General features: G+C 41.6%; 1 protein-coding gene across 2 annotated transcripts in view; it reads right to left on the bottom strand.

Annotated features, from left to right (window-relative positions):
- Positions 1 to 17,799, bottom strand: part of SLC4A4 (solute carrier family 4 member 4) — a 195,976-nt gene that overhangs the window by 97,256 nt on the left and 80,921 nt on the right. The window lies entirely within an intron of this gene.

Here is a 17,799-nt window from a genome sequence, read left to right as displayed (position 1 = left end):
GCGGCTCCTCTCCTTCCCCTTCTCCCCAAAGCCATTCAGTTGTTTCTCCAAGCTGTCTTTTCCGTTTGACATCCTACTCGTGGACAGAGGGGCGTGAGCGAGGGTCTGTGTATCACCCTCTCTTCCCTTCCTCGCTTCTCACTTACTTCTTAAAACTTCAAGCTGGGAGTAAAGTTCAGGAAAACTTGCCTCTTTCTACAGTCCTTAACTATGTTACAGCAATTTGCAGTCCTTGTAAAAAAAGAGCTATCAAGCTCAAAACCAATATGCTCTATGGTGCGTGCCCAAGGACCTTTAGTACTCTGATCAGCTGAGATCCTTAGCCCCCTTTTTTATATGACATAAAACCAGTTTCAGCCAAACTGTTTTGGGGCTTATTGTGGCAGCATCCCATAGCTGGCTTTCCCCTCCCTGCCAGCCCAGCTCATGCTCTCATTGGCCTGCAAGGCAAGCCATAACCTTCCCAGCCCTATTGCTAGAAAACACAGGAATATTTAACAGAAACTTTGTCTCATCTATACATGAAGAATGTGACTGAATGCTTTTAGTCAGGCACCAATGAACTGAAAAAAAACAACTGTACCACTGGGAACAGAGTTGCCCATTTAGACAAAAGGAACGATAGCCAACACATGCTCTTCTGGTAGTGCGAGTGAAATTCATCTGCTTATGGTAAAGAAAAATTAGCAGAAGCCCCTTCCTAGTCAACAAACAGATGCAACTTGAACAATTGAAAACATGGCCATATGCATGCCAAGACCAAAGTGCATCTCCAAAAGGCACCTGAAGCCCATGCCCCAAAGCAGCATTGCTGGAGGACTTCTTGGGGTCTACAGCTTTTTTCTTATCAAATCACTTTAAAATGAAGGTGCGATACTGTGAAATTTTAAGACAGACATCTTTCTGCTGAAATGTTTATTAGCATTAGAGTTTAACAGCAGACCATGAACTTTGAACAGTTCTGCTAAAAACTCCTTTCTTTTCAAAAGATCAGCTGTCTGTCTGTTGCAATATAATTAATTACACCAGTTGTCCAATCAACACTGATTCTTCGAGGGTAAACAAAGTCTCAGTGTGTAATGTGAAAAATGAACCAGGAAGAAACATACCCTCTCCTGTTTTGTTACATACCTACATATATATATAAATATACACATAAAAAATATGCACACACACACACAATAATAATAAAAACTTTCATAGCTTTTTTCTTAAATTATTATACAAGAGTTGATGCAAAAGCATTCCTTCACTAGTAAGGGTGATGATGCCTTAACAATAAAAGTCTTTTCTCAACTGAAAGTATATTGACAGTCAATATAACAAACTGGTATTATTTTTGTAGTTGGCAATGCCTTTGTTTCTTTTTTTTCCCATTACACTCTTCTAATGCTGCCATTCACAGTAATACAGCAGTAGGAATAAACCTCACAAAAGGGAATACTTTTCCCCACAAAGCTTGGGAGCCAACTAGGTTCTGCTCAAGCTATTCAGAATGCTCCTGCAATGAGACAGAAGAAGACCAGGCTTACTTCTGAAAGCAGTGTACCTCTAAAAACAAGAACTTCCACAATCTATGGTTTGCCCTAAAACACCTACAGGCATTAGAGGCCTGGTTGTAAGCTATGCACATTTACCACCCTCCATCTTCATCCAGCTTCTGGCCTCATGGGACAGGTATGGAAGAGGCAACACGGCTTGAGGATGGGTTCTTGGAAAATACACATTAATGCTTTGGTAATCAGCACTCTTATACAAGCACTAGTTCCTAGAAACTTTTTTTTTTTTCCCCAGATATGTTTCTCAGGATCGATGACATGGCATAATGAGTATTTAATCACTCAGTTTGAGTGTAACAGATGCTCTTTGTGTAACAGTTCCAAAATATCTGCAAACACATAACCTTATGCATGAAAATTGTGCTTGCAATTATAAAAGCAATTTGGACTAAAAAACTGCATCTAAAACACGTTTAAAAATCAACATTCGTATAAATAATTAAGATTTTCCTATTCTAAAAACCTCAATTAGGCATCACACTTGAGCTTGTCTTTATACAACCAGCTCAAATCAACCAGTGGCGCCAGGATTTTGTGCTGAAATCGATTTATCTGAGCACCAGAAGGCAGGTCTCAAATTCTGGGTTTGCCACACCACTTTCGCTTGTGCAAAACCACTTCATCACTCGTTGCCTTGGCTTCCCATGGCCAAATCCCAGCCTCCCTCCTCCTGTTCTGTTCAAACCACACGTGCTTCAGGGCAGAGATCTCTCACCACACTTACATATGGGAAATACCTACTAAAACAGTCCAAAGTTTCAGCTGAGTTATTTAAGTACCACTGTACTAGTGGATTGCTTATAATTTAACAACCTTTTTTTCCCCCCATTTCTGAAATGCTTCAGACATGAGATGTACACAGATATGCGCACCCTCCACAACAAACTACACAGATAATAAAGATGACACCTGTCCAAAAGAACACCAAACAGCTGACAGCATGAACTTGCATGCTTCTCTGATATGCTTTCAATTTATCTACAGAGCAATCCTAGGAAGCAGCTGCTATTCTTCTGCCATCGAATGGTTTCACAGTGACAGAAGGGGTCCAGGCAAATGAAGTCTCAGCTCTTGCTGAGGGCCGTTTATGGGTGTCTGAACTCTGCTGTCATCCTCCAGACGAAGAGCAAGACCTGCTGGCTAAGTACCCAGAATTTTCATCAGCTTTCCTCTCAATAGACATTTTAAAATTCTTCACAGAGTTTAAATATCACAGCCAGAAAAGCCATAAAATGGATTTACATCTTACAGCTTCAAAAAGCAACTTGGAGCACAGCAAGCAGCTGGTGCATTAAGCAGCCAGTAAGAGGAGCTTCTAGAACTACTACTGGTACTGGTTGCGGCCAACAGAAAGAAAGAAATTTACGTTGTTTCACTCATTTTGAAGTGGTTGTTGTTACTTGAAAATGTTACTGATGTATGATCCTGTAACATGGTAATTCCACAATGGGCATCAAAATTTTGCTCCCTGGACTGTGTCCTAAAATTAATTACAGAAACACTCTCACTCTATCTGGAGTGTATCTCAAGTCACTCCTTTCTCTCCTTTCCTTTGTTTTTCCTAATTTCAGATTAGCTGCTTTTAGCACAAAAGATAAGGTTCAAAATCCAATTAAGGAACTTGCTGGGTCACAGGTCTCCTATGGCTTTGCTTTACCACATGGTCTTTATTGCGATTTTGTAGGTTAATGGGCCGTTTATGGGTTGTTTATGTGCTCTTTAGCAAGGAGAACATATTTTCATCCTAATCTCCCCAGTGAACACTGTGTGCTAAGCACCGTGTAGACAGCTGAGTATCAGGCTTAAAGCAGGAGAGCAATTACCGTGGGGAGTGAACCCTGCAGACCTCCCCCTGCCCGACCTTTGAGCAACGGCCTCCCCAGGCCTTGACCATCACCTTCACTTCCATCTACCTAACCCAGCCAGCCTGGGAGCTGCTGAGATCAGCACTGATAGCGCCCAAACATCTTTTCAACATTGTTTTTATTGCAGTCTCATTCAAGAAACAACCTGATTATAACAGACGTAAGTATTGGAGAAAATGATAATCCACAGATTTAGATGGTTAGGATTACATTTTTCCCTGAATGGAAGAGGAATTAAGGTACTGACTGCAGATGGCAGAATGCTCCAATGCAACACTTAAATGTGGATAGTGATGCCCAATAAGGGCACCTCTTAGCTTCCCCTTTTCCCTTTCCCCATGCTCACTAAAAAAGCAGTCCATGAAGTGGCTTATACAACAAATCGCTCACTGAAGAGAACGAACACATCAGCAGTTTCTCCTAGTTCAGCTCAGGCCAATTACGAGTACAATTTATACCCTCAGGTTCCCAAAGGCAAAATCAATTTTCATCAACACACAGAAATCACAGGGAGAAATACAGAGAGACATCCTAGCATGACAGCCTCACACAAGGCCACAGCTGAACTCCTCAGCCCCACTTGTGCAACTGCCGGCTGTTGTGGGAGCCCTCCCTCACCGCCCAGCCAGGGAATAAGGCAAGTGGCTGCCCACAGGGCTCCCTGCTGCTCATCAGAGCACTGGGGGCCTCAAGACAGAAGCACATGTCCTGAAGTCCTCTCATGCTCCAGCACCAGGGACCTCGCTGACAGTGGGCACAAGACAATGTGGCAAGGAGGTTGGTTGCAATCCTGCCTCCAAATGTGAGAAGCCTCCTTTGAACTGGAGAGCACTCGTTTGTGACAATGTACAACTGGAGCAGGACTCCTCAAACCAACAACTATTGCTTTCTCTGAGTCTTTTTCTCCTTTGTTTTAACCAGCAATGCTTCTGAATACCATTCCAACTCACACCTCAGCCAACAGCTTCCTCCATTAAGGCCAAAGAGCCTATCTAATACAAAGAACTCCATCTCTTTCAAGTCCAAGTAGTGGCTATAAAAACCCCCAAGAGACCTGCCATAAATCACTCCTCAAAGCCCAAGGTAACATTATCAAACAGGGCTATTTGTAAAACATGCTTTCCAAACACAGTTATTAAAACAGGACATGATTACCCTCCCATTAACTCCTGGGGCTGCCCTCTGTCAGACAGAAGTCAGTTCAAATCAGTTTGAAGTCGGAGTGAGTAGTGGAGTTAAACACCTGTGGCAGAAGCTTTTATCAGATTTAAAGTGGTTTTCTTACTCATTTACCTGACCTCGCTTCCAAAATGAATCAACTAACATTAAACAACTTTAATTCTGCATGTTACTGTCTATACAAGACCTCATGCCACTCAATCTCCCTGAGGATTTATACCTTTGATCAGCTCCCATTCACATTCCTGAGTGCTCTTGCATAGACCTGCCCTGGAGTTTAAATACACACACAGTTCAAGAGTCAACTGCCACTAAGAAAGATGACAAAAACCCCAATGCTTTTGTCAACATTACTAAAGAGAATGAGATACCAGGCAGTTTTCACAAACCCACAGACCACTACAGTCACCTGAGTCTATGACCAAGTGCATTAGCAGTTTCCCAGCCCCAGCAGATGGCACAGCCCGCTCTATCCACAAGTTTTTCTCCTTTCTGCTCTACTCCCACAGCACAATGCTTTAGGGAAAGCTTCCTGCCTAGCAGGTAACAAGAAGTGAAACACAAGCACAGAGCTCTGCACAAAGACAGTGGTAAAGCTGCTCCTAAAGAGTGGAGAATAGAAAGAAACTCTGGCTCCCTTAACCGTGGTTCTCCCTTCACACACTTCCAGCTGTAATGCAGACTGCAAATGCTTACTACCTTCCCTTGACCCCCTTTCACAACAGGGATGTAAACAGAAGCAGCGGTAACCTGGACCAATGCGATTAAAACCTGACTGATAAGACAAGAATTCAGGTTATCTTGATTTCACGGCAAGATTTTTGCTCTGCGTCTAGCTGGCTTGATTCATATAGGGAAGGCAGCTCAGCTGCACGGGTCAGTGTTGAACTCCCAGTTGCCCAGGTACTCTCACAGGTGACAGAATCCTCAGACACCACTGAAGTAGTCACCTCCATACAGACTGACATGTTGGATCAGCTTCATAGAAACACCTTCACCTTACATTACTCAGTGATGACACATTGGGCTTCCCCAGAATGCACCCCTGGGTAATCAACTCTTCAAACAATCAGTATAACCCAATGTTAGCAAGTTATTTTCTTACAGAGAAAAATGATTACTTTTTGACCTTGCACAGTGCTGCCTGGATAAAAGGCAGATTAGACTTGCCTGTAGGAAGAGCTTGTCAGCTGCACAGAGCACTCATCTTGCTCACTACTACTGGCAGCAAAATTGGAGAATGATATTCAAGTTATTCAAGATCCATCCTGAAGCAAATGCCTTGCATCTCTTGACCAACGCATAAAGAATAGCACTAACTACCTCTTGAATAATCCACTTCTGTTGGGAACTGTTACACTGCATGACTGTACATGTTCTATTGTAAGCTACTCTGCAGCATGTGAAACACCTTAAGTCTTCGACCTACAAAAATCTTCAGTATTAGACAAATGCTTACTAACAATATATTTGTTCATCTGCCAGAAAAACGGCACTGCCTAAAAAAGAAACCCCACTAATTCTGAACACAGTTACAATGGAGAGACTGTGGCATGCTATGCCTCTAATCTAGGAATCTTCCTCAATATTATTCCACTGCATTATTCCACAGGCAACTGTTTTCAAAGTCTGTTTTTTTCAGCTACTGACAACAAAAATGACAGCAACACAACATGTCAGGAGAAGAGGCAGCTTCATATTCATAACAGAATGCAATATCAGCAGGATTTCACAGGTACATGATCAGCAATTTGATCCAGACCAAATATTTAATAAATTAATCACTTCAATCTTTGCTCACGCAAACCCACAGGAGGTTCAACTGATTTCCAGGTGCATGTATACCGTACTGTTCTCTATGTGGAGGGTGCACTGATCTAGAAACAGCCCTGCAGTTGCTTAATTGTTCAAGGAAAAAAAAAAAAAAGAAAGAAAGAAAGAAAAAAGGATTTTTATTATTATTTTCTTATTACTATTTTTTAAATTTATCTCGTGACATTTTTCATTACATGAAAGGCAACAACACTTCCTTTTGTTAAACAGTCAGCCCATGCATCTGTGCAGGTCACAGGCTACAGTAATAACTATACTGTTTTTAACCCCAGCACTACATAAACTACATACATAACAAGCAACTCCTTACAAAGCATGGATCACAAAGGTTTCTTTTGGCTCGTCCTGGAGGTCAGGCATCTTACTTAAAGCTAGGTAAAACTGCCACAGAAGCACATTTTTAAGAAGCTATTACTGAGCAATTGCCAAAAAGAATTTAATAAAGAAAAAGCCACATATAGAGAAAGTCTGGCTTTTTTTCCTGTGCTTTGTAATGATTCCCACTGTCATACAGATATGGGATGCTGTCTGGAATCACACCTCCCTTGGACTCAAATAACAGTGAAGTTGCCAGTTAAACAATTTAGCAGCACGGTGGCTGCCATATATAGCAAAGTTCAAAAATTGCTTCCTAATTCTCTCTATTTTTCTGTGGCTTTTGTTTTCCTTTTTAAAACAGTATGGTTTTCACAGTCTGTTTGCAGAGGTGTGTGCTGTTTTAACTCCCTGTACTCCTGCCAGGGTACTATTCTAGCACCTTAAATGTGCCATTAATCATGTTAACAATCATGTGCAACTCCCCCAATATTTCCAATGGCATTAATAATAACACAGCTTGTGCACAGACCAACTGCTCAATGTAAGGTAGCACATGAGAAAATTCCTGTTCACTTGTTGAAAAAGGAAATACTTTTTTTTTTTTTTTTAAAAACAAGGTGCATCTTTTAAAAAAAAAAAAAAATTAAGCTGAGATGCAGTCCCTTAGTACTGTCATTCCCCTCCAACAAATGCAAGAGTACCACAGAACTATTAATTCATTTTTAAATTTACCATTGGTCATTTACCTGCACCCCCTTTGTTACCTGACAATGAGGACACAGTGACCTTTTTAAGGATACAGCCATATCAACTCCAAACTCTCTTTCTGAAGTTAAGCTTCTATGCAGCGAAGCATAGAAAGAAGAAACAGTTGCCCTTCTTTTCCCTCTCTGTGCTGTAAAACCAACCCTCAGGCTGCAATAGACAATTTTTATGCCTATTAAGCTCTTCTCACAACAGGATCTCATCATTGTCTGTTTATCCAGTTCAATCAATCTCAACATCAGCTCTGACCATTTCAGCACTTCTAGAAGTTGTCTTCAGTGAGGGCAAAAAAGAGGAAGAAGGCTAAGAGCAAGCTCATTTTTTATTCCTTCAACTTTTGTGAGTACCGAGCCCTTCATCCCACGTGTTTTTCAGCAGAGTCTCCAGTTGAAATTGAGTTGATCTCTGCTGCCAGCCAGTATTTCAAAGAGTACTGGCACTTTTTAGTTTCAACTCTTTCCATTCCTCCCCTTCTGTTTAAAATGTTGCCAAATACCTCATTCTCTTCAAGCACAGAGGGGAGAAAGGTGTTAGTATTCCTTACAGTCACTGCAGGAGACCAACTGGTATATGAGAGCGATCTGCATGCACCAAGAGGGTTCTGCAGACTGTTACATATTATAACCTGCCAATATGGTGTAGCAAAGAGATGCCATTCTGAGACCTGCTGTGGGAAAGAGGAGACATAAATAAAGTAGACTTGATTTTTCCAGTGTTCTGTACACCAGGCCATTATTTACATAATAGGTACCAACAGCTTGGTTTCATCTGACTGATTTCAATCCCCACAGGTGTAAATGAGTCAGTATTAATCAGTAGGCACAGTTTTGAGCAGCAACGAATAGAGCTCTCTTGCTTGGCTTGAATAGAACCATAGAATCATTTAGGTTGGAAAATCCTTCAACCCAGAAGGCTGACAGTATTCTGGACTGTATCAAGAGGGGTGGCAGCAGAGCAAGGGAGGAGATTGTCCCTCTCTACTCTACCATTATGAGGCCCCTTGTGGAGTGCTGTGTCCAGATCCGGGCCCCCCAACACAGGAAAATTATAGAGCTTTGGGAGAGAGTCCAGAGGAGGGCCATGAAGATGATGAGAGGGCTGGAGCACCTCTCCTACAAAGACAGACTGCATGGGGAGACATCATTGTGGCCTTCCAATATTTAAAGGGAGATTATAAACATGAGGGAAATCAAGTTTTTTCTCTGATAAATCATGATAGGACAAGGGGGGATGGTTTTGAACTAAAAAAAAGGAGATTTATATTAGATATCAGTGGGAAGTTTTTCACAGAGAGGGTGGTGACATGCTAGAATAGGCTGTCCAGAGAGAGGCTGTGGATGCCCCATCCCCAGAAGCGTTCAAGGCCAGGTTGGATGGGACCCTGGGCACCCTGGTGTTTGATCCGGTGGTCAGCGGCCCTGCTTGCAACAGAGGGGGTTGGAACTAGGTGACCTTTCAGGTCCCTTCCAACCCAAGTCATTCTTTGATTCTGCAATTCTATTAAAAGACCTCTAAGTTCATCAACTGCAACTGTCAACCTATCACCACCAAGCTCACTAAACCATGTCCCTCAGTGCTACATCTACATGTTTTTTGAACACTTCTAACACTTCCTTGGCCAGCCTGTTGCAATTCCTCATCACTCTAAGAAAAACATTTTCTAATTCCTAACTTGAACCTGCACTGGCAGAACTTACAATCATTACTTCACATCTAATCACTGTTACCTGGGAAAAGAGGCTAACTCTCACCTTGCTACAACTTCCTTCCAGGGAGTTGTAGAGAGTGATAAGGTCTCCCCTAAACATCCTCTTCTCCAGTCTAAACAATCCCAGTTCCCTCAGTCTTGTGCTTCAGAACCTTCACCACCTTCACTGGCACTCTCTGGACACACTCTAGGGTCTCAAATGTCTTTCTTGTAGCGATAGGCCCAAACCTATACACTGTACTTCAGATGCAGCCTTACCAGCACTAAATATAGATAATCACTTCTCTGGTCCTGCTGGCTATATTATTTCTTATTCAAGCCTGGATACCATTCACCTTCTTAGCCACACTGCTAGCTCAGGTTCAGCCATCCGCTGACTAATACCCCCAGTTCCTTTTCCTCTGCACAGCTTGCCAGCTGTGCCTGTAGTGCCCCAAGCCTGTAGTGTTGCACAGAGCTGTCGTGACCAAAGAGCAGGAACTGGAACTTGAAGATCATAGAAGTGGCCTTAGTCCATCAATTCAGACTATCTGGATCCCTCTGAAGGGCCTTTCTAACCTCAAGAACGACACTTCCTCCAAACTTGGTGTCACACACTAACTTCCTGAGGGTGCATTCAATACCCCCGCTCAGATAATCAATAAAGCTATTAAACAGGGCCAGCCAGGGGATCATGACTGATTGACAGCTGGATTTAACTTCATTCACCAACATTCCCTGGGCCCAGCTGTCCAGCTAGTTTTCAACCCAGCAAAGAGTGCACCTGTCCAAGCCACAGACATGTATGTGGGACACAGGCATTGCAGCATGTAAAATGGAAAGTGAAGTTACACACACCAATATATGTTCATCATTTCTTAATTAGAGCCAGTCATCATCAGAGCCGGTGGTTGATGTGGAAGACCGTATCTTTCTGCATGCAACAGAGATTATTGGTATTTGTTGGCTGCTCTGACAAATGCACATCTCTACAGAATAAACATTAAGATGTGTATTCTGTAACCCACACCACTTTGGCACTTTGGAGCCCATCTCATCTTGAAAATCATCAGGAATAAAGTGACAGCCTCCTTGGAGATGCTTTGAAAATGCTCAGCTTTTCTTTCCATCACCTTCTGAAAAGCTTCATTCAGTGAGAAACTGCCCTTATGGCTCCTTAAGGTTAACAGTCACTTACCTAGAAAGTTACAAAGCAAGCATGAGAATTCAGACAATGCTTTCATTGACCTCCAGAGAAGCAGGATTTGGCCTGACAGAATGGTTACAAAACCATTTATTTTCTTGTTTCAGTCTTGGCTTTCCTCATACTTCCTTGCTGCAGCAAAGCAAGTTAGACAAGAAAGACCCATCTTTCAGACTGCACTTCGGGCAGCTTCCTTTATTCCAGCCTTTAAAGTCCAACAGAAGCCTACCCTCAGTACATCCCTCACCCACCACCTTTGGAGATGTTACAAACAACCTGACAGAACTGTCACTGTACTATAACCTGTATGTCAAAGTGAAGCTTTTGGTGGATAAATCGCTTCTCTGAAGGAATTTTCTTTTTCCTCTCTGAGTCCAAACAACTCGGAAGTCTTTTGCAATGGCATTTCAGTAGCAGAAAAGACTCCATTGAGATGCACAATAACTACTTTTGCTCCTGCCTTTAAAAATTAACAGCCGTTAACTTCAGGCTCTGAGAGGTTCCAGGCTGCCAGCAATATACTCCTTCCAACTGGCTTCCCAGAAAGAAACTCTGGATTTAACTTGTTCTTGAAAGCCTGGTAACATTTCTGCAGTTCTTGCTCTTTGCTGGTTTCCCCTTGCAACAGCAAGTATGATTCAAGCTTCTGCCTCCTTTTCAGTCTTTGCTTGACAGACTCACCCCCTATTCCTACATCAGCACTAACCCTTCACAGAGCATGATTATGCTGGAAGAAAACAGGCTTGCTGCTTCACAACAAGGGCTACACCAAAGTCTGTACCCTTAGCTGTACCCCATTGCTCAGCAGAACCTCCTTACAAAGCTCCATTACTTGGCAGCTCAGGAATTGGCAAATTTAAAGCTTGTCTAGTTAGATCAACTGCTGCACACAGGTATATTTTGATACATTATATATAAGCCTACAAATGGTGGACGATCTCTCATTAGGGAGAGGAAGGGAGGTAAACTGGCAGGGTATCACACAGCAGGCATTTTAGCAAATGTCAACAGCATAAAACAAACATCAGAGAAAGGAAGAGAAGTTGAGATAAAGAAGCTTGTGGAAAAAAAAAAAAAAGCAGTGAAATGTTAATGAAAAACAATTTCAGGCTAGCAATGTATACCCTTTCTTGGCTGAAAGTCAGCTGGCCAGATCTTGCTGTTAACCTTGGCATCTACAGCACAGAAGGGGAAAGAGCCATTCTCATCTAACTCCAGAGCGCAAGGAGAAAAACTGAGTTGGGCAAGTCAGTAACTTAGTGAGTTTGCTAAAAACTCATCTACACTGAAAGTAGTAGGTGGTTAAAAATATGCTTTAGGCATATTTCCATAATTAAACCAACCAAAAGAAGGTATAAAAAATTTCCATTTGGTGGGATGGAATACAACTAGGATTTATACCAGTAGAACTGTGTCAAAAAAAAATAAAAGCTCATTACCAACGTATTTATACAGCAAAACTAAGCATAGATCAGCTTTCAGGAAACAACTGTACTGTAACTCAGATCAATATACTTGGGAAAAGGACACTGCCAAAACTGAGGAAGGGAGAAAGCTACTTCAAACAAACCTAACATTTTTCACTGAAAAAGGAGAAACTTGATATCTGCAGAATTTAAAGAAAACTAATGGAACTAATAGAAGCAAGCAACATAGATATATACTTTAACTAAAAGAGGCTAGGAAAGCCATAAGGCTGAACAAATATACAGAGTAAGGTGGCAAAGCTTACCATTAAGGAATATCTCAGTCCCATGTAAGCTTAGGTCAAAGTAAAACTAGCAAACATGAAATGTATCAAAGATTTAAAGAAAGTGAAGAACTAGCACGTAAGACAAACAAGGAAAATAAATTATGTAAGAACATCAGCAGCAGGAGCTTGAGAACTGTTGGATCAAGTGGACCACCTTGGAGTAATACAGCCAATTAAGAGGATTAAAGATTTTGCAGAAAAGCAAAACAGCTTCATGTGAAACTTTACCCCATAAGGTGAACGGAAATACACTTTTTTGAAAGACCAAAATGTGAGGCAGTTTGGATGTGAAAAGTGTCTGTAGAAACAGAAGACGCAGCTGAACTCATCAGTAATAAATGATCAAACCCATGGTTGCTCACATCTAACAGGATCCTGCCTAACACTTGGGCTTTATTAAGTTGTGGAACATTTTGTATAGCATGAAACTGAAAATAAGAATGAATCCATGAAATCACTACAACCTGGTACCCAACTAATTTAGCACACTTTACCACTGGATACTATCTCTGCACCAGAAACAAGTAAATTATTTGATCTGATTTCCATTCCTTCCTAGACACCAGGTACTGCCCTATGGAGGTTTTCTATAACCATTCACACACATTATGGTTTCAAGAAGTGCACAAGGTTAGCCTGCCTTTATTTTTCTTCCACCACTAAAGTGCAGCAAATCTGAGCTGCCACAGCCTGTTTGGACTGATGCAGACTGGGACCACTGTAGCTAAAAACAAGAAAACTATTAGCAGAGTTCTTAGAACTCAAGCACTTTTTTTTCCCCCCTCTTCTAAGCTCCTAAATGCAACTGTATCAATTATTGCTTTATGTAATTGCCTAACATTTAATGTTTACAGCAACATTTTACAACTAATCTACATGTAGTTCACTAAGCGCTTTAGGGTTAATTGGTCTTTTGTTGTGCATTAAGTAGTTCGTTAATTATTAGACAGTTGGGAGGAAAAAACAAGTAGGAGGTCAGTTTAAGGATGGCTTGGACTGAATAGAACAGCTGCCTGTAATTAGTAAAACGCATGGAAGGTGATTTTTGCATAAGCATTGACCTTCCTAATGGTCAACCCCATGGTTAGCTCAAAGTAGGCAAGTCAGGAGTGAATGTTTCTTGTTTTTTGTTTTGTTTGTTTTTCACAGGATCATGTCTGCTTTGTTTTGCTGGTAAGAAGGATCCAGCAGGACTCACTCACTGATTTCACTGCTTATAGCACATTATGTGAGATACAGAGGAAACTAGAGTAGAAAGGAGAGAAGATGCAATTTCTTGTACTTGAGGAACCTAACAGGGAAGCTGAGACCAAACAGATGGAGCAAACAACACAAGGAGGATCCAGACAGTCTCCTCCCAGAGAGGTACGGCCTGGCTAACTCATCTTGTCTACACACATTTCTGTACAAGACTATGGTGAGTCATTTTCTCCAAATTTTAACTACTTTTGTTTGGCAGTTAGGGATGGGGAGGAAAGTAATGACGGAAGTCCTATGGTTTGTAGTACAGTTTGGATCAGGACTTAAGTACAACAGCCCTGTTTGACAGGTATGGAGAAAGATGTCTGTTAGAGTAAGGTGGAGCAGGAAAAATCACTCACAACCCTCACCTGCTCTTTTCAGTGATGATCCTGACTCTCAGTCCATCTAAACAGACATACCTTTTATTTATACCCACCTGTACCACTAACAAAAAACTGAAAATTACCTGAAAAAAGTCAAACTTCTTTTCCACAAGTACAGAAAAGTAAACACTTCTCTCGAAGTCATGCTCCTAAGGCCTGGCACAGATCAGAGCACAAAGCCTACCCACAGCAGTGTGAGCTTTGGCCCTCGGGCAGTTTTGAGAGGGCATGGCTCTCTCTCTAATCGACTTGGCTGACCTGCTCTTGGTACAAGGCCCAGCTGAAACCAAAGCCATTTTCTACATCAGGCACATAGCAAGTCACTTTACCACACAGTGAAAGGATATGGAGAGCCAAGACAAACAGCATCTAGCACCCAGACTTCCAAATGTCTTAATATGAGCACACTTAAGTCACATCTCAAAACTATATTGGGTCAAAAATCACTCTGGAACACACGTGTCAGAAGGAGCCCAAGGACAGCTACCTATTTTCTGCTCTGAGCACAGTCAGCCCAGTTGTACCAGTAGACCAGAAAAACTTGGGAGAAATACGTCAACGTGTTTCTTTGGGGCTCTATTTCACATTCACTTTTATCTAACGAAACAGCATTTTGGACATTATATCATAACTTAGAAACCAACATTATTAATGTAATTACCAAGCTGGCCCTGCTTGGAGCTTGGGATTTGGACCTGATGACCTCCATAGGTGCCTTCCAACCTCATTTATTCTATTCCATTAGTGAACACCGCATATAGCTAATCTCCACTCCAGTTATCACATCTGCTGCCCAAACAGGAACAGTCTGTCAGGCTTTCAGAAGATCTTTTAGTAATGAAAAGTGACTGGGAACCTCATGCTGTTTTTAATGATCTACTTGGCATCATGGTCTGGAAGCTGAGCTCAGAAATTGTAGCAAAAAAAGCCAACTTTGTGTATTAGAAGCATTTGCACAAATATGCATCCAACTTGGTAAATTTACATGCTGACTTTTCCACAGACAGGGTTTCTTTAGCTTCTTCTCATCTACTGTCTTATCTCCAACTTCCTTGCTCTTAGTAAAATGGAGCTATTAATTACAGGGCTGTGTCAGCAGCCCCAAAATGTTTCACTATTCGAGGCCCACATCCAAATTATTCTGGTTACTGCACAGACACAAAGAACAGAGACATCAGGAGCAATTAAACCAAATTGATAGGAGGCTCAGGTTTAATATGGATTACAGATATCACGTAAATTTCTTGCATAAACATAATCATTAAAAACTGAAGTGACTTTTCCCAGATATATCCTCACAGGAGACACTAAATTCAATGAAAGATGGTTTTCAGGATCCTTTAGCCTGTTAGGAAACACTAAGAGGTGCTCCAGTACTACTGACCTGACTCTACCTGCTGTCCCTCATGACTAGCCAGGAGAAAAAAAAAAAAGCAAAACAACTGCAGAAAAACACACCTTGTGTCCAGGGAACCTAAATAAGAGTTTGGCACAAAATCATTGACTCTGTATGCATTTTCATAAAGACTGAATCACCAAATTTCTCCTCAGCATGATGTGAGACTTCAGCATTAACAACTCTGACAACATTACAGACTGAATGCGTTTGGCACATATGCTACACAAAGGAAACACTCAACATTTCAAAACGAAGCACCCCATAAAAATATTCACCTTTTGAAGACAAGGCACCCTTAAACAAGAGGTGCATAGAACAGGGCTTGCAGGAAGGGGTGTTGGAAAACTCTGACATGTTCTGCACCAATTGGTATTTCTATCTGCACACACAGATAGCAGAGGCCGCTTTACATACTACCTCCAGAAAATTTCTAGCCCCAGATGGCTACACTCACCATCTGTCTCTGCATTCAGGAAATAGACCTCAGCCAACTAAGCACAGAGTCAAACTCTGCCTGTACCTTCTAAATCCATCTTCAAGTACAAAGAAGTGGCTTCCTTTGCGCCCAGCAATACGGCTACAGCTGGAATCCAGAGGAGTTCAGAAAAAAAAAAAAAAGAACAGGTGCTAATAACAGGGCAAATCAGGTATAAGCACTGATTTCAGAAATGTATGTAAATTACTTTACAACTACTGATCTTTTTCAGAGTCATTAAATGTTGTCTTCTGCATTTGTCTCCCTGCATTTCAAATTGTTTTTTGAAATTAGAAGTACATAAGTACAATGTGTTGAAACAAACTACCCAAATAGAGAAATCAAAGTAAAAACTTTACTCTTGCTTTCCTGTTGCTCAAATGTCGTTATCCAGAAATAAGAAATGTATTTTGCTCCTTGTTTTTTTTTTTGTTTGTTTGTTTTTTATAAGACTGGATTACCAAGCAACACTTTGTGTGTGGCAACTTTTTGCAAATCATTAATTAAAATAAATCAGTAAGGGGTGCTGCTGCTTTCCTTCCAACCCCAGGAACAGGCACACACACACACTGGGTGGGTTTAAGAATAATAGCACAGAGACATTACCCTTCAGTGAGATTTAACACTTCTTTGCTCCCAGCAATGCAGTCATTCAGTGACTCCTCTCTGCTGGGCTTTGTGGTCTGCAAATTTTAGCACCCAGATGCAAAAACCACTCACATGGTTATAATAGAAAGGGTGGGCTCTGCTGTCAGGAAGGGAGAACAGGAAGGAGTGTGATGGGAGCTTCTTACATGAGATGGAAACATGCAGTGGAAACTGAATTATCATCCCCTCAGAAGCTCCCACTGCATGCTAAGCGACCTCAGATCACACTGCCAAAAGTTCACAGCCCAGCACTGGGCAGGGCTCATTCCACACAGATATTCAAAGGCTCCTGACCCACTGCCAAGTGCTCAGTTTGTGTGACAAGGGTCGCTTTGTCTCGGAGCCCCTCTACCTCCCAGCACATGGGAAACTTCAGAAATTCCCTTACCAAGGAGAACAACTAAGCTGAGTAACATTGGAATTACAGGCTCTTAAAGTTAGTTTGCTGCTGGAGCCAAGACATATTTCCAGGACTTCTCAGGACTGAAAACAACCTTCTACTTTTAATGGCTTGCCTTTTATCTTTAATAAGGGATTAGGAGTTATTTTTCCAGCTAATACCTTAAAATCCAGATAATCATAAAAGCAATCAGTAATACCCAATATATGTTAATTACTCATTTTCTTCTTGTCTCTCTCTGGCATGCTGTCACTCATGTACATTAATTTGTCTATAATAGGGCTGCAAATCTAAATCAACAAAAGGCTTTCGGCCCTCTGGGAAGTCACAGGTTCAGACTTGAGGGATTAACAACAGATTATAACTGCAATGATGGTGAAGAAAACAACATTATAGCCTTAGAAATGCCAAACTATCCAACCGTCCATTTGCCTGTGCCTGAATCTACGATTCACCTTAATGTTCCTACAGAAGCCAGCAAAGCCCAACACTGCTGTAAGGTAAGCTAACTAAAGAGACTTCTGGCAAACCTTTCAGCTGAATGGCAATAGGGGTAATCAAAGCCATGTTTGCAAAGTTACCCCCAGTGAAACATGACCCTAAAATAGTTTTCTATTACATGTCTATACTGGCCTTTCCAAAGGAGGAATACAGCAGGTTGAGCGGCTTTATATTTGACATCATTGATGGCAGAAAGAAAAGTTGAAGAATAACAGTGATAAACAGCACATTGCTCAGACTGATAATACTTAGGGCTGCAAGAGATCTGAATGAGTGGAGTGTTATTAAAGGAAAATATCTAGTTACCTACAACCCCTTGAGCACATGAAGCAGACAGGTAATCTTCTTCAACTCAAGTTTATATAAGTGCTGTACCAAGTCTTGCAGCTGCCTCTTCCAACACTGCTGTCACGCAGCTCAGTTTGGGCAAGTCTGTCAGACAAGTACAGCTAGCAAGCGCTAAGTGAATGAGACACTTCTGCAAAAGCAGGGATAATGTCCTACAGAAGGCTTGTTTCCAGACAAAACCCTCAGGTCATAGCCTGGTCAGGAAGAAATTCTCCCCATCAACAGCAAAATACCATACAG

Source organism: Phasianus colchicus, chromosome 4 (genome assembly GCF_987193195.1).
Source record: "Phasianus colchicus chromosome 4, bPhaCol1.hap1.1, whole genome shotgun sequence".
Classification (NCBI taxonomy): domain Eukaryota; kingdom Metazoa; phylum Chordata; class Aves; order Galliformes; family Phasianidae; genus Phasianus; species Phasianus colchicus.
The sequence above is the reverse complement of the archived record's forward strand: the minus strand, read 5'-3'. Positions and strand labels throughout refer to the sequence as shown.